This window comes from Camarhynchus parvulus, chromosome 4, assembly GCF_901933205.1.
Source record: "Camarhynchus parvulus chromosome 4, STF_HiC, whole genome shotgun sequence".
Classification (NCBI taxonomy): Eukaryota; Metazoa; Chordata; class Aves; order Passeriformes; family Thraupidae; genus Camarhynchus; species Camarhynchus parvulus.
In genome coordinates this window covers 33,926,177-33,943,318 of record NC_044574.1, presented here as the reverse complement: position 1 = coordinate 33,943,318, position 17,142 = coordinate 33,926,177, and the positions used below count along the sequence as shown (strand labels likewise).

Sequence of the window (17,142 nt, the reverse complement as noted above, 5' to 3'; positions counted from 1 at the left end):
TGCTGGAGCAGTTCCTGAAGAACTGCAGCCTGTGGGGAGAATTCATGTTGGAGTAGCTCATGGAGGATTCTCCCATGGGAGGGACCCCAAAATGGAGTGGAGGAGGAGTGTAAGGAGTCTTCCCCCTAAGGAGGAAGTGGTGAGAGAGACAATACATGACCTTATCTCATCCCATGAGACTTTCATTCTATTTTCTTTCTCCTGTCTAGCTGAGGAAGGAAGTGATTGAACAGCTTTGGTGGGCACCTGGCGTCCAGCCAGTGTCAACCCACCACAGGCACTTTGGTGGCTCCTTACTTTAGGACTGAACAGGTTCTTTTCATTTAAAATCTTTGAAGTATTGTTTTCTGAAGATTATTTCTCCTTCTGGTAATGGAGTACTGATTAAAAGGTTAAACCCCCAGAAAAACACAAGCAATAAACTTGGTTCTTACTGTAGTTCATGCACTCTCAGTAGTGTATGAATACACAGTAGATGTGGTTTAGGGGAGAGTGAGGAAGCAAAAAAGGAAGGGGGTGCACTGTGTTCTGGTATGTTAGGATCTATTTACTGGTATAGATGACTTCTAGATTTTGTTTGTACCACATTCTAAAAACAAAACCCAACCGAAGACAAGCTGTCCTCTCTCCAAAAAATGAAAAGACCTCAAAAAAAAAAGAACACCCCAACACAGGATGATAATACTGATACCACTCAGTGGAGGGTGGTGTGGGTGTGTATGCCACTGCTGGTTTCTTTCATCTGGTTCCTGCATCTCGATGATTCTGTGCAGTGCAGCATGCTAGGATGATAGTGCATAATGGTAATACATCTGCCTTAGCGATGTGATGGGCATACAGTAATATAAGCTTTGTCCCTGAAGTGCAGGATTTGTTAGGTCAGGTACAGTTCTGTACTGAGATTTTTGTGCTAATATATGACTTGGGAGTCAATAACCTTCAGGACTGCACTTCTCTGAAGTTTGCTGTGTTGTACGAGGGATGTGCTTGCTGTTCCAAGCCTTTTTCTAGGTAATGGTTTGCTTCAAAAATTTATGGTTTTCTGTCCAGTTCACTTGGTTTTGTTTTCTCTGTTTCAGTTCCTGTTTACCAATGTGTACATTTTCAGAAATACACAAGTGTTTACCCAGTTATTTCAGGTTCTTGCTGTCCCTGTCTCTGAGCTTTTGTGAATGAACTGTGACTGAGGGACTGTATTAAATGAGTAGATGTGAAATATGATGGAAGCACAAGGCTTGTATTGAGTCAGAAATAGAGTGAGGTTTTCCTTTCAGTGTCCTATCATATAGGAATGTACTGTTGCTGATATAAATGTGATAAATTGCCCGTGAATAATAAAAGAAGTTTCACCTCTTTATGATTCACTATATAAAAACTGATTTCTATAGAACTCTTTCGATGACTCTTATCTGCTTTTATTACTGCTTTTTAGATATAGTTCATGCCCAAATGTTCCTCAAAGCAGGGGGTTTTTTCTGCTCTTGTTCTTAAGTGTGCTCATACAATTGTTATGGAAAGGGATCTCCCAATAGTATCAAATATCTCTTTAGACTAAATGTGAATTGATATGCCATTGATTAATGCCTTTGAATTGGTATGGATGTACTTATGCTTTTTCTGCATGATTTTGTGTGTAAGTTTTTATAGCAAGTTATGCTCGCATGTTAAATCGGTTGCTGGTCAAACGGTACTGGGCTAGGAATCTCCCACCAGCAGCAGACTTGAAGAAAGGAACTGGTCGTTCTGTGGTAATTCTTGTTTTTTACAGTGTGTTTCAAGCTTGTCAGAGCAGAATGCTGTGTGCACTTTGGTATCTTGAGCCCTGTCAGCCCTTTTAATTAATTACCAGTCACTGGCAGACACTTCTTCCTGCTCCATTTTCTCTTGTGCTGGCTCTACCTAGCAGAGGGAGCTCAAACCAAGGGGTTTTGTAGCACTACTATGTAGGCACACAGTTTGTGGTCATTGGGAGTGGGGCTGTGGCCGAGCCTCATCCCCAATGGGCTGCAGCTGTGAGCAGCAGGTGAGCAGCATTGACAGCAATGAGCCATGGAGTGCCCAGGGGCACTGACCAACCACCAAAGGGAACACAGGGCACACAGGTGCAATGCATCAACATGAGGGTATAAAAGACTGAGCTAAAGAACAAGAAGGGCAGACACTTGCAGCCTTCTGATCTGACGTGGTGTTACTGTGTATGGGCAGATGCCTGAAGCCCTCTGATGTGGTATGGTGTTACTCTGTGTGGGCATAAAAGCCTTGTGAAATTGTATGGTGATTTTCTGTGTTTTGTGGCTGTCTCAACTGTGACATATACTTCCACATTACTAGATATAAACTAAAGTGGAAGGTGTACTTGGTAGGTAGGATGTTTCTCAATATGCTTGCTTGCTGTAATCTGAAGATGTACATCTTCCCTGGGTGAGAAAACCCTTGCTGTTCATGTGGTTGTTGTGGGATGAGTTTAATTCCAAGCTGGTTAAACTAAGATAAAATGAGAATACTTTTAAATTAGATTCCAAATGGGCAAGTTAGTTAAAAGGCTAATAAAATGTAAAAATCAATAAATAGTTTTGATGTAGTCAGGATGAGGTTCTTTTGAAAGTCCCCTCTCAACTCCAAGTGGCCACTCTTCCCTTGTGAGCAAGGGACAGTGAGGAGTGTCATTCATTTTTCCTCTTCAGTCTGCCCAAATCTCATAGGTATGTTCATTCTTTTCACTTTAAATTCTTTCTTTACTCTGGTTTCTATCCTGGAAATAGTCTGGCCATTTAATTAGAATAAACATTGCTTCAGTCTCTTACAAATGTGTGTACCTGTCTATTAGAGTAATGCATCATTTCCATTTGCCTTGCCAGTAAATAGCTACTTGCTGCATCTGTACCAGCACATTGCAGGTCTCATATTGCACTTGGCATTCCACATTATGTGGTATGTGAGCAATTTGTGATATAACTGTTCAAAAAGAATAAAATGTAGCTCATTACTTGACTGGATACGATAATAATTAATTGCTGGTACCTGATCTTTCTTCAAAGCAGGCAGACCTCCAATAGTCACACAGTCTCTGTTGCACAGGTTCTGTTGTCATTAGTTATGAAAAGCAATTATTTTGTAGGATGTGGATTTTAAAAATGAGACTAAATTCTTACAGTTCGTGCTGTAATCTCCCATAGTTTGGTTTGCTTATTTGATGAATCATTATTTTCTGTTATTTTGGAGGAAAGGGACCAAGTTCTGTGACTGAGATAGCAGCAGTGTGGCAGGGGGGAGAGTGCACCACACGGGGGCTCAGGACAGGCTGCTGCTGCTGCTTGGACTTGGGAGGAGATGGGAGAACTCTGATGAGCTGGGAGGGGCCCCCCCAAGCCTGGGGGACTGTCACTGACCATGGGGCTTACTGTGGGCATGGGGAGCTCCATGGACCTGCAGTACTGCGTGCTAGACTGGGGATTGATCTGTTCATAGGACCTGTGTTTTGGAATTGTGCCTAGGCTCGTTGTCTAGTACTCTAGTTGCAGCTGCTTGCAGGAGCTTTTAATCTCAAGGTTTCTTTCATTTAGGAAAAAAAAATACAGGGATTTTAGCCTGTAATAAAAAATTGCTTTAATGTCAAGAAATTACTGTAATATTTTTAAAATACATCAACACTACCAGAACACCTTTCCAGTACTCACAGTTCTGTGATTTTTTTTTGTCCAGCAAACACAGCTGACCTTATTTTCTCAGTTGTGTTGGTATTTCGCTTTTTGTCGAATTCCGGTTTGCAAAAAGGGTCCCTTGTTGTTGTAGCAAAGTTCTAGCTCTGCTCTCTGCCTGCAGTCTGAAGTCCATAAGAATCTGCTCTGCTGGGTCACAATCTTCCTTCTCACTGCAACCTTATCTCTTGTATAGGTCACTACATTCGTACAAAATTTTGTAATTTGATGCTTTCATTTTGGTCCTCTTTAGAAACACAATCTTCTGATTGTTCTTCTTATGCTAGTAATGTCCTTCGTTATCTCTTTTGCTAGTAAAGTCTTTGTTTCATCTTACTTTGTCAGAGAGGTCAGAGTGACCAGACATGATGTCTTCTCTTCTCTTCTGTTCTTGCCTTGAGTTTACCTCTCCCTTGGCTTTCACTGTACCAGGGCTAAAAGGTCTGCAGTGCTACCTAGTTTACCTTCTGTAGCTGTCTGATCTCTGACATTCTTCCATGTGTGGACAGTCACAAGGCTGATATATATATTATTTATAATTTTAATTAATATTTTTAACAATGATGAAATGAGAGAAAATAAAGAATTCTGCTGCAGGTATTGCTAATATCATGGAGAACTAAGGCAATCCTTTCTTAACTCACACATTGAATTAAATCTGGTTCTTGACTCACAACAGTAGCTAACTCTGTTAAGTGAGAATATTAAAAGCAATCCAAGAGAACTACTAAGCTTTGAGACAGAAACTGTTTATTTTGCATTCTGGCATAGCAACATGTTCATCCCCTGTTTTAATGACCTAACAAATCTAGAAGTAATAAAATCCCTAACTTGTCCAAGTTTTTTCATGTGAATGAATACTACTGAGTAATATCGGAAAAAAACATGTATGATATGACTTGTTACCTATTATATGTTTTCAACATGTACAAAAAATAAAAGATATGTCGCCTATGTTTTAGAAGACCACTTGTGCATAATAGTGGCATTTAAAATGGACAAAATGTGTTTTCACTTTGGAATTTGTTTCTAGCTTTTCTTGTAGTGAAAAATATAAGAAAGTAGAAGAGTTTTATGTCATTGCTTCCTTGCTGAGCAATTTTTGACAACACTTGCCCAAAGTTCTGCTGCTCTAAACTTGTTTGCTATCTTTTACCCAAAGGCCTCCTGCTATAATCTACTTTTTCTCCCTTTTGATCCGGAGACCATATAAAATGAAACCTGCAGTTTCATGAAATGGAACTTTCTTGATAAACCTGCAAATAAGGTTTATGTTGCAGGATATGTGTCTCATCTTTACTATTAAGTCTCAGCTTTTATGTAATATGAAATATGTAAAATGCTGGTAGGATTTAAAACAAAACAAAATTCTACTTAAAGAATCATAGAATTTGCCTATGGAGAAGGAGGAAAACGGAGCACTAGTTGAAACTAAGATGTTTTTATGAGTGAAAATACATGTTTACTTTTGAGTAGCGTTATAATCTGGAGTGACAACTTTTTACCTTCATATTACTTCTACAGTTATAGGATCTCAATAGCTAAGGGCATGTGGACATGTTTTATTCGTTCCACTGTGGCATGTGAGGCGTCACATAAAGAATTGAGACATAGCTTCTAATTTAGAAAGCATCTGTGGACTTAACTATTTTCATGAATCCTAAAGACCTGACATTGTCAATGTGTAATACAATTGATGTTTGTTGTTATTTCATTTGCTAGAAATTGATATTTCTAAAGGTGGAAGAGAAATACAAGTAATATTGCCTGTAAGATTGAACAAATCATATGAGAAATGCTTTTTGATTTGACTTTGTTTATTCTAATACAAACCCTCTTTATATTTTTTTATGTGAAAATTAGAATATATCAGTGTAGGAACCTATTTTTTGTGCTATTTAATCGCTTGCTGTAGCTGATATACAAGAATGAGCATTGGCAATGTGATCAGATCTAAATTTTTCTCAGATCTGATCCATTTGATAGGGCCAATGAAATAAGTGATAATCTGGAGATACAATTATCTTGGTTTCAATGTATTAAAAAGTCATCAGAATTATATCTAATGCATGTCTTTAGCATCTGGTTCTATTTATTTTGCCAGTTGTAAGTGAAAGTGTCCATATTGCAGTAATTTGTGTCTGCTGCTGGAGTATTAGAACATATTAGAATTTATTTTTCCATTAGGTTTTTGTTTGTGCATGTTCTGAATTTTTTTCTGTGGTCCCAAGGCAGAATTTATTAGCTCATTCTATGACAGTGTCTCTATAAAGACATAAATTCCACTTGTCCGAAGTTTGTGATTCTTAGTTCGTGTGGGGAGGGGAGGGGGGAGAGACATAGACCTTATTGTGGGTATATTTCTTATTTATAGTATAAGAAAAGATTATTATTAGCTTTTGCAATTCAAAGTTTATTCTGTATTGAATTAATGTATTTGTTGTTTTGATTTCTTAACAGGCAATGACTCCAAACTACAGCGTCATGCTTTCACTGAGAACATAGATTCTACTGCCAGGAAGTAACAGTAAGTACTTAGGTGTTATAATTTCTTTTTAATGAAGAAGTTTTCTTTTTAAGTGTTGGATGTTTACTCTAAATGTGCTCCAGGAAGCTATTCTGACTATATTGCCAGTGCTGAAATATGCAAGTAGGTTCTCTCAGTGGATCAGATGGCTCTTGCTCAGAACATTTAGTTGTCTTTCATAAGAGGAAAAACCCAGTCGGAGTAAAGAATTCTGTTTCAGCTGGCTATAGTTCCCAGTGTTTTCATTGAGTGGGCATAATGGTGTTTATGAAACAATCTTTTGAATTTTTTAAAATTATTAGAAAATGAAGTTGGAAGAGTTAGTATCCTTTAAAGTGAGTTTTATTATATTTTAATGGATAACAAGAGACAAGAAAAGCAGAAAATTAATCTTTAGATGGAAAACAAGTCAGTGTTCTGAAAGACTGAACAAAGGTACAAAAGTAGTTCATGATAGGCTATTTTTAGGTTATTGTTTTGGGATTTTGCAGCTAGGGTTAAAAATAAGTGTCTGTATGCCATCAACAATAATTTTAAAAAAGACTTCATTGTCTTTCATAAAGACACTGCTCTTCTTAACAGCTTTTAACAGTCTCCATGCAAAACAATGCAGTTGGAAATTGCTGTCCATATTAAGGCTTTATGTCCTTTATAAATTAATTTTGAACACACACCTGCTGTAAGATTGAATATAAAAGTAAATTTATATCAGTTGCTATGTTTATTACCAAGGGATTGATTTAGGAAGGTTATATCTTTTATTAGTTTCCAGTTGGCCTTCAGTTTTCATTAGATACTGAATAAGGATTATTGGAGGGAGACAGACAGTCTTGCACTCAGAAGCAGAGTGTGCTGGTGCTGGAGGGCTTTTATGACCTCAGGACATCATCGCCTCGGGCAATGTCTGATCAAGATCAGAAGAGTAAGCCCTGTAGTGTTTCGAGGGGTCTGTTACAATCAGTGTCCTTACAAAGCTGTGTTAAGACTAGTTTTGGTTGTTTTTGAATGTAGGATTAAGTTCCTACCTCTTTTCCTAAATTCATCTCTACCTGTGAGTTATCAAAAACAATTACGCAATCTTGCACCTCTTCGAGCTGTGTACAATGAACTGAGATTGGATTAAATCCTTTAAGAAATAGATATGCTGAGTATTCTTAAATCAACTTACCTCCAGTGATTTTGGTGTACGTACAAGTTGACACAAATGTTGAATCATTTCTTCACAATTCTTTTAAGTAAAGGGGGAGAGTTTGTGACCTTGAAGGGAGAATCGGCTTTAATTTACAATATGAAGATGTTGGGCTGGGTAGGATGCAGCATTTTAGGAAATGCTTTATAACTTTTTCTTGGTCAATTTCTTTTTATAGGGCTTGTTCTCTAGAGCTTTTTATTTACTGCTAGTGGTCTGTTACATTTGAAAGCAGCAGAGTACTTTTGAAGGATTCTGTATAAATATTTACATAAATGCAAACTGCATCTTTCCTGATAATCACAAAAATATGTAAATTTCTTTTTGATTACAGTCTTCTCTGTGGAGGAAAATGGTTCCTCTGCATCACATGATGCTATTTTTTGAAATATGCTGAGGGTGCTCAGCTTTGGGGTTTTTTTTTAATTGAAATGAGACTGGGGGTGGAGGAACAGTAAAGTATCTTCCAAAGAAAACTTGGGATTTGATTTCTAGACAAATGAATAGGAAGTATTAGGCTTTCATTTTAAAGTTTTGTGGCAAACTCTTTTGTTTGGGTTTTACTTTTCCTTGATATCTGCTTTTATTTTTATCTGTTTGTCCCGACATGCTGTGATAATATTGAGCTGACACATATTAGCTTCTCAACTAAGCAGTGAAGAAATGTCAAAGAAGGTAGTGTCAGCTAGAAGTAGAGATGATATTTTTTTCCAGCAGAGGGCCAAATGAATTTTAAACCTTCACTTTAGTTGCTTAAGAAACAGTATTTGATCTTGCAAGGAAAGATCTATTTTCTGCTTAATCACTTGAAGTTCTCTTAATTGCGTAAAATGGGAGGATTCCATTGCTACCTTAAACACAATATGGAAATGTTTGTTTTGCTATCAGTAAAGAAGTAATTTTTTTAAAAAATCCCATTATTACTAAAATTTTTGGTGGCTTTTCAGGAATATATTCTGATGTCCAACGCATAGTGCAAAATAATAAATGGTGAATAAATAGTGAAGCTATTCTGTCTACCAATTCTGATGACACCTAGAGGCCCATGTGTACTTTATCCTGAAAGTTCAGCTATTCTAACACGTTGTTTAAAAAGCCCTTTTGAGAATTGCTCCACTGATTAGAGGTAACTTTTATTTATGTTCTCTGTGTCCGGCTATATTTCTTGCCTTTGTAGAAATACCCTACGGCTTGAAGGAGATGAAGAGGGAGCCCATCATCTGGGCATCTCTATGGATGACTGTTCTTACGCATACTCCTTGTTTCACTGGAGAAGGTTTATTACTAGATAGGATATTGCGTTTGCAATACTTTACACAAACTAAATAGCTGGTTTTGATTGAAATAGTAGCCTTATATTTAAATACAAAGGGAGAGTGGTATACTATAATTTAATCGAATGTCTCTAAAAATCAGTGGGCTTAGGTGCCTTCTTGGAAGCTTGATCAGTAAAACACCTAAAAAAAAGAAAAACTTTAATGAGAAAAATACCTATATTCCCTGGAAAGGGAAACATTAACATTCAGAATTTGGATAGATAAATAATTTGAAAGGATATAATTTATCATTACTGCAATATGGTAGTAATATTATTTAAGTAATATTTTTTATTTTATCTTGCATCTTCTGTGTTTTGAAGTTCTGTCCATTCTGGTGATTCTAATAGCTGTTGTTTTTGGGGGTTTTTTTGTTGTTGTTTTTTTGGGGGTTTTTGATATGTCTACTTCTCAGTTCAGTTTGTCAAGGTTTAGTTTCTTTGTTTGGTTTGCTCATCTTGAGGATGGGGAAATAACTTTTGTGAGATTTTATTTGGTTGGTTTTTTAAAAGTACTGATTTGTTTACCAATAAGAAATTAAAAAGATTATTTCAAGGATGAAGGGCTGCTAATATAAAAGTCATGGTGTTGACATGAATGTGTTTCTTTACTTCAGTGAACTATTAGGAAACTGAATAGTCTATTAGATATTTTCAGAGTGCTTTTTTCCTGTGTTCCAGAGTAACCTGTGTGTCATGCATGTACAGTTCAAAAGCCTGGCGATACATATAAACCCAGAGTGCAGAAACCTGAGTCCTTAATTAAAATGCTGCTATATTTAAATGAGAACTTCCTCAATTATAGTAAATTAAGTAATTTTTGAGTTCCCTTTTTGTTTTACTTTCAGATATAAAGTAATTGGTATACTCTAATTCACATAGATGTGAGTTTTGTAAAGCAGTAAGTGAAAAAGAGTGTCATGCTATTCAACCAGATGAGCTTTGAGATAAGTGTGTGATACTTGTGGATTTGGGAAGTTTTGTTCTTTTTTGCATAAAGAAGCATTGTTGGCATGTAATCAAAATGATGATGACTGTCTGGGAAACATGCTTTCAAGGGTTGCTTCCACAAATGAGTCATAAGTAAAAGCCCTTCATCTAGCACAGAGCACATTAAGCTGGAAGAACAAACAAAAAGCTTGTTGGTAGATCAAAGAAAATACAAGCATAAAAGATACTCTTAGAAGATCAGTTGGTCTAAATATCAGAATTGTAGTAATATCTTTCTGTCTTACTCTCCTCTGGTTTATTGCTTTCATGTAGACCTTGATTATTTTAGCTGCTGGCATAGTTTCCTTCAAAAACCTGCTCATTTGCTGCAACTTTAATGGGATAGAGAGCAAAGTGTTAGCAGTCTTAGGAGAACTGAGTTTATGTTCTAATGGGAATAAAATTTTTAGCCGATTCTCTTGTACTTTGTTCAGCTAACTCTAGAAAAGTAAATCAAACATTGAAGACTGCATCTGGCATGTATAAAACATACTTGTGTGTACCTATCTGTCCATGTAGAGGTAGATAGATAAAGCATATAATAGCTGCAGAAAGTGAGATAATATCTTTCTGTATACTGAGAGTGTATTTTTACAGATTTTACAAGCATTTACGAACATAAATTCTTGTATGACTGCTAACTTAATATATTTCAGGTATAGGTCCTTCTAGATTGCATGGTGACAATCTATGGCCTGAAGACTCAAGCAGATTTGTCGACCATTTTTTCTTCTTTGCTTTAAAGTTGAATTTCTTTTGAAAAGATAGAGTGAACGAGAAGAATTGTCCTTGCAGCTCGTTTTTTGTAAGCCTTTTTCACTTTTAATTTGACTGAAAGGAGGTTCACTCTACAAGCACAGCAGTCCACCATGTAAACACTTCTGTATCTTTTGGTGTTCTGTGATACACACGTTTAACTATTGGTGCAGCTGCTTCCTGCATGTGACTTGGGCTAGCTTCCTGCCCTGTAGTTGGGGACAAATGCCCCATGTTGGAGGACAATTTACTCTATAAGCAAGCAAATAATCTTTGGTTATTACAGCTGCCCTTCTGGTCACATAAACTTCAAGCCTGAGCATCATGTCTTAACTGTGCCTCTGAGCGTGTCTGTATCTAGGTCTTGGCTGAAGCTGAGCAGTCAGTCACTCTGCTAACAAGGGAACTTTTTCCTAATTAAGGAAAATCTGATATTCTGTCATGGGGAAATCTGTGGCAAATAGTCTGAAGTGAAATATAATAATTTTGCTCTTTTTTTTCTTCAAATAAGATGGAATCAAGCTATTAAAGAGCTTATATATAGCAATAAAAGAAATCTTGATTGATGACTTAGAGTTGCAGTAGAGATATAGCAGGAGGAAAAAGCACTGGTTGCTAAATAAGGTGTGTAAGTAATAATAAAACCAGATTTTGGATGTTCTTACTCATAGTTTTATACATAAAAGCAATTTTGTATTACAAATCAACTCATTCTGCCTTTGCATAAAATAGCTTCCCCTTGCCACAGAAATGAAGACTGGAACATATAAATCATTGGAATTTTCAAAAGACACTGCTTTGGAAAGAGCTACATGTTGTACCAACCAAGTCACTGCTGGCTGCAAAATTGAATGGGACACAAATGTATTGCATTCATAATATTAGCTGTAAAATTTGAAATTAATATCAGTTTCTGCTTCTGTTACCATGTGCTGATTAGCATAAAAGAAACTTTGCCCTAAGAGCTGTGAGGTAATTAACACAAAATTCAAACCCAAAAAACACTTCCAAATCAGAAAAGGCTCTAAATGAAAATGACTGTTGGGAAAGCACTGAGGCAAGAATGATATATATTTTCTGATATCTACTTGCCAGGCATCTACTTTAGGCCAAATTGCAGGGAGGGGGAGAATATAATTTGTTGGGCAAGGCAGACCTTTGATTCACTGCACATGACTATTACCACAAGAAAAAAAAATTAAAAAACATTATTTTAGATTGCTGTAGTAAAAATGCATATGAAATGCTGCTTCCCTTCTGGAAGCCCTTTGTTACAGAGGGACAATTTTGGGAATCATGCTACAGTGTGTTAGTTGTCATTTCTAATGCTCAGCTATTAGCCACGATGTTGAGTTAGATTATGAGATTTTTATCTCTTCAGATCATCTGACAATGCTTTGCCTAAAGCATCCCAGTAGTTGTGTGTAAAACAGTCTACGCTTTTTCAACCTTTTTTAGAGTTGGGAATATTTTTGTGATCTTAATCTGGAGTGCATTTTACCTTTTAGCGTGTGTCAAATGGATGGGGAATGTATGACATCTTTGCCTGTACTTAGGCTGTGCCAAGGTCCTTAACTTCACTAGGAAGAACAAATAGTCACTAGCAACTGATTTATTGATAGATGGCTTTGAGAAAACTAGCCCAATAGCTAGACTTTTTAGGAACTATTTGTAACTTTTGCCAGTGTTAGTAACAGGACTGCTTCTGAAGCCTTCCGGTGTGGGGAACTTCCTTGTTCATAGTATGTAATTTTAAAGGTAACCTCAGAAAAATATCCAATATACCATACCAATGATTCACATTAAATCTAGCATATTTCACAATAAACCAGTGTAATGCTGCATCAGCATTTCAAAGTGTCCTCATGATTATTAGTGCCACGGAGGGGAGTATAAAGTTTGGAGGAGGTAATTAGAATGACCTTGCATTACCGAGCTGGTGAGCAGTACTGGATTTTGTCCACAAGTAATGGAATTTTTTTGGTAAGATGCTGCTTATCAACAGCATGTGCAGGCAGATATCAATGAAAGTTAATGTAAATATCTACATGTGAATGTAAATTGCAACGCAAACAGGTCTCTTATTTTCCAAAAAACATTACAGTTTTAGCTGAGCTAATTTAAGAAGTATTTTTATAGTATTTTTTATTATTCTTATTAACTTAAAGTTTTTAGCAAACTAAAAATTGTTTCTTGAATATTCCTTAATAACTGGTATGTTTTTATATTGACAGTGTTTTGCACCAGGCAGTCTAGTCTACCTTCTCTAGCAGTTAATACAGTGTTTGGGGCTACACTGCAGCAGTGTTTAGTTTAATAATGATTTAGAATTTACCTGAAAACTTCTTCAGAGGCTACACTAGATATTGGGTTATCTTTTAAACACGTTATTTATTAATACACATAATCTCCAAATGCTTGGTTTTTTTCTTTGCATTTTGTTTTTAGAGCTAAGAATTTTGTCTTAAGACAAATATTAGAAAAGCAGAGTACAGCATACTGACAGTCTTCTGAAACAGATGTAGAGAAACAGCAGTTTTAGCTGAACATCAAGTTGGGTTTTCTTTTTCCTAATGAAAAAGAAGTCCCAATGCAAAAGAACAGGAGTTACCAAGAACATAAAGCAGCTTTAGGGAGGGAAAAGGTAATTGTCAAGTAGAGGGGAAAAGTTCTCAGGAGACAAAGATATTGCTGAAGGTAGGATTTTCATCCCAAGAATGGAATTCTGTGGAGGATTTATGTGAAAAGCTGATAATTGAGGCACTGTTAACAGTTTCCCTGCTTAAAACATTAAACTGGAAAGATTTCTTTACAAAGGATTTATTTTCTCTCTGAGGATGGTGATCAGCTGTAATGTCCAAGTTTGACCAACTTCCACTGATAGAATTAAAAACAAAAAATAGACCCCTAGGTTCTTTGTATAACAAGCTAAGGTAAATATGAAGCCCACTGAAATATGAGGTCCCTGTCACACAGTGATTTTATCCTGTGCTGCTACAGTTTACAGGGAAGGAAACAGATTAACAAACAGCTGGATTTTCTCTTGCAAATATTGAGAAAATGTCTCATTTTGACAGTCTTCTGATTTTATGCTGAATGAAATGTTAACTTGAAATTTTTCATCCACTTTAAAAGATATAAAGGCTTACTGGAAAAAAAATTCCCAACAAACATACCCCGCATACTGTAGAATTAAATCTGTCACTTTCAGATAAAGTGAAAAGTAATATGTGGGTATTTGGTATTTGAACTCCTACAAGTTCCATTACATATCCAGTGGAGCTATTTTTGTTTAATATATCTTCCTGGTCAATGGGTATGCTGAAGAGGAAAATTTATCATTTGTACATCCTCATCTAAAGCCTATTTATGAGGAGGGTGATGTTTACAATACAGAAAATGAAGGCCTTTTTCAAAGTGGTTGAGAAAATATTGTGAATATGTTTTTGATGTTTTAAGGGGGCATGTCTAACTTTCAAGTGATATATAGAGCAATCTGTTTTTTGGTCCTTATGGTAAACAATGTGCCTTTATGGCACATTGGCAGGGCTGTGGCTTTATTACAGATCAAGATAACAGTAGAATCTGGGGGAGGGAAGTCACTCCTGTTAGCAGTTATCATCTCTTAACTGTGAATTGTTGTCATGTTCATTTTATTTTTTAGCTGGTGTTGCCCAGTACTAGTTAGAGCATCAGCTTACATGATCAGGGAAGCTTAACCAGCAAAAATGTACTCAAATGGCTTCAAATGTGACTTATACCCAGGAACATTTGAGCAGAGGTTCATCTCCCTGCTTCCAGATTTGTTGTATTGGGCACTATAAAAACACTAGATTCAGACTTTTGTGAAGTCTAGTGGATTAATTCAGAGATTTAGGATGAAAAAAATGTCAGCATTTAAATACATTTCATTTAATTATTTAGGTTTTTGTAGAAGATGTGAACAAAGGATAATTCCCCAAAACAACAAATTTATCTTCTCTTACACGTGTATAGCCTTCTAATTTACTCAAAAATGAGAAACTAGAAAAGTTTTTCAGTTTCTCCTTTCTGTATTTAGTTTTTGCTTAAAGTTGGAAGCAAAACAGTGACTGAATCTAGTTTCTTTAAAATGGATCTAGTTTCTTTACAATCATTTCAAATATCCAGGCTGCCTGGGGTTCTCGTACCTGAAGGAAACTATAATAGGATGTGTGGGTATTATTCAGTGGGAGGCAAGTTGCAAATCAGATACCTGTACTTGTAACAAAATAAATATTTTAACCTATTACACCATAAGGCAAGTATTATAAAGATTACTAGTAGAAATACAACATCAATTTCTTCCAGATATTTTGTACTTCAAGTATTTTTTAATTATATTTTCTTCTAGATTACTCATCTGTTTAAATTAGAGTCTTTCCCTTTAAAATCAGGAAAACACTTTTCTTGATATTGAGGCTTCAAAAATTGTCTGTATTCTGTGCTCGTGCACTCCCATGCTCATGTTTATTACACAAGATTAAATAATTGCATCCTTTTGTAATGTTGTTTGACACATTCAAGGATTTTGAACAATCATTTCACTTGACTATACCTTGAAGCATGTCTTGCAATGTAGCATATTCAAGCAGGCATGAGAAGAAATGCTTTCCAGAACAATTCAAGACTACATTTAGATGAGAAAACTAAGTGGTATAATACAGTGCAGTGCTCTTTCTCATGGGAGTGGAGGTTTTTTTCTATATCAGTTGAAGTATTCTGGGAATCTAAGGTTAACTCTATATACCAGTAGAAATGATTCAAGCAGCAATGAGGCACATGTTCATAAATAATTGCTGTTGTAGTTTTAAATTAGTTCACAAAAACTCCCCAGGGAGTTGTATTGCTCTTCATCATTCTAATGTTGAAGTGATCCATTCTATGGAAAGATTTAGAAATATAGATAAATTAGACTTTTCCTTCCTATTTCTGGTTTGTTTCAGATACAAGATTTCAATTTTATTTTTTAATGTCTCAAAAGATTCCAAGCTTGCATGACAAAATAAAAAGGTATTCGAATTTATACCTTATGCAGTATCTTAGTTTTCCCTTTCTTGCATTCATTCTGTCTTCTTTTTTGTGTGCAATAAACCCTGAAAAAATGTGACCTGTAGGTAGGATAGGAGGGGAAGTGCTAATTCTAGGATTCTGCTGGGTTTTTTTGAAGGCTGGAAGGGATACAGAAGGAACTGGCAAAAACCCCTCCCCATGAACTGGAAAAGCATTATATCAGAGCAATTTCACAGAAGAATTTATGTAAGGGAGCTATGTAAAGAATCATAACTTTTCTAGCAGAGATTGGCTTTCTGTTCCAACAAATCAATTATTTTCTCTGTCCACAGCTGTGTAATGGCTAGAGATGGATATGGCAGATTATGTTGAAAAAAAAAAGTTTTATTTAGTATGTCTCACTGTGTAGCAGCTCTACCACTGATCTTCCATCCACCACAGCTCAGAAGTCACTGAAGTCTCTGGTTTCTCCAGTTCACTTTTTACTCCTGAGGGGATGTAAATTATACTGCTACATATCGCTACTTGGGGGATATTATTCCAAGACTTATGGTGGATATCTCAACCCAACCCAGAGGTTTCCTCTTCCACTTAAATCTTTCAGCTATGCAGCAGCCCTGTTCCTTGAGAACCTTCTGGGACTTACAGATGGAAAATATTCGCTGTTACAGAAATTGCACAGAAAAAAAAATGCAGGATGTGAAAAAATTCAGTATTTCATATCCAGTGATTGGGATTTTCAGAGGTTCTCTCCTCTGACACCAAAGCAGACTCAAGTTAGAATTATTTTTGACAATATATACAAAGCTTGCAGGACCGTATTATATCTTAGAATTTGAGATGCTTTGCAAGCCAAGGTAGACTTGGGAATTCTCATCATTGAAAGGCTCTCCTTATGTGATTCATTGAATAAATGGTACATATCTTCAGATCACTTCCTTAAAATCTAAATGCACTTAAAAACTGATCCCACTAAATTTGACTAAAGTATGTTTTGTGTTAAGCTCCTTAAAGCACAGGTAAGTAGGACCATGGAGGTGTTACTAAATTCCAAGTATTCAAAGTGAGAACAGTCGGCATCTAAATTATTGAGCTGTCATGTTAAATGAAGCTGAATATTTTTAAGTGATTCACATGCAGATTGTTAAAAAAGACACAGACTCTGCCTTATCAAACAAGGCTCATTACTTTTCGAAATTAAGGGAACAATAAAACCTAATTTTTGGAACTTAGTTGTGCAGAAAATGTGTTAGGCTGATTTTCTTTTTCTGACACTAGAATAAGTTCTGTAGAAACATCTGTTAAAAGAGCATTTTCATACTTTTCATATATTCAATTGTTCATAATTTCATTAGTCATTAATCTACATTGATACAGTTCTTAATACTACTGCAATATGTAAAAGCATAAATTTTTGCACAATAAAACTTGTAAGTACCTCATTGATTTTTTTTTTCTATGGGGAACTAAATAGTTAATAATGCAGACAAGTCTTTAAGTGTGTAGGTAAAATAGGCTCAGTCACCAAGCTGGATGCAGCTCTTTCCATTTTAGAGCTTTTGTGCCAGACTTTCTGCAGAGCAGCTTTTATATTTAAGGGTTTTCTCAAGGTGAAGAGCAAGTCTAAAAGTAAAGA

At 36.0% G+C, this 17,142-nt stretch overlaps 1 protein-coding gene across 17 annotated transcripts in view; it reads left to right on the top strand.

The window, feature by feature from the left end:
* TENM3 (teneurin transmembrane protein 3) overlaps positions 1–17,142 on the top strand; it is a 1,284,378-nt gene that overhangs the window by 312,191 nt on the left and 955,045 nt on the right. For all 17 annotated transcript variants that reach the window (XM_030947662.1, XM_030947654.1, XM_030947660.1 and 14 more), the window contains one exon: positions 6,159–6,225. The gene's annotated coding sequence lies outside the window, so the exon portion shown is untranslated. The remainder of the gene's footprint in view (positions 1–6,158; positions 6,226–17,142) is intronic.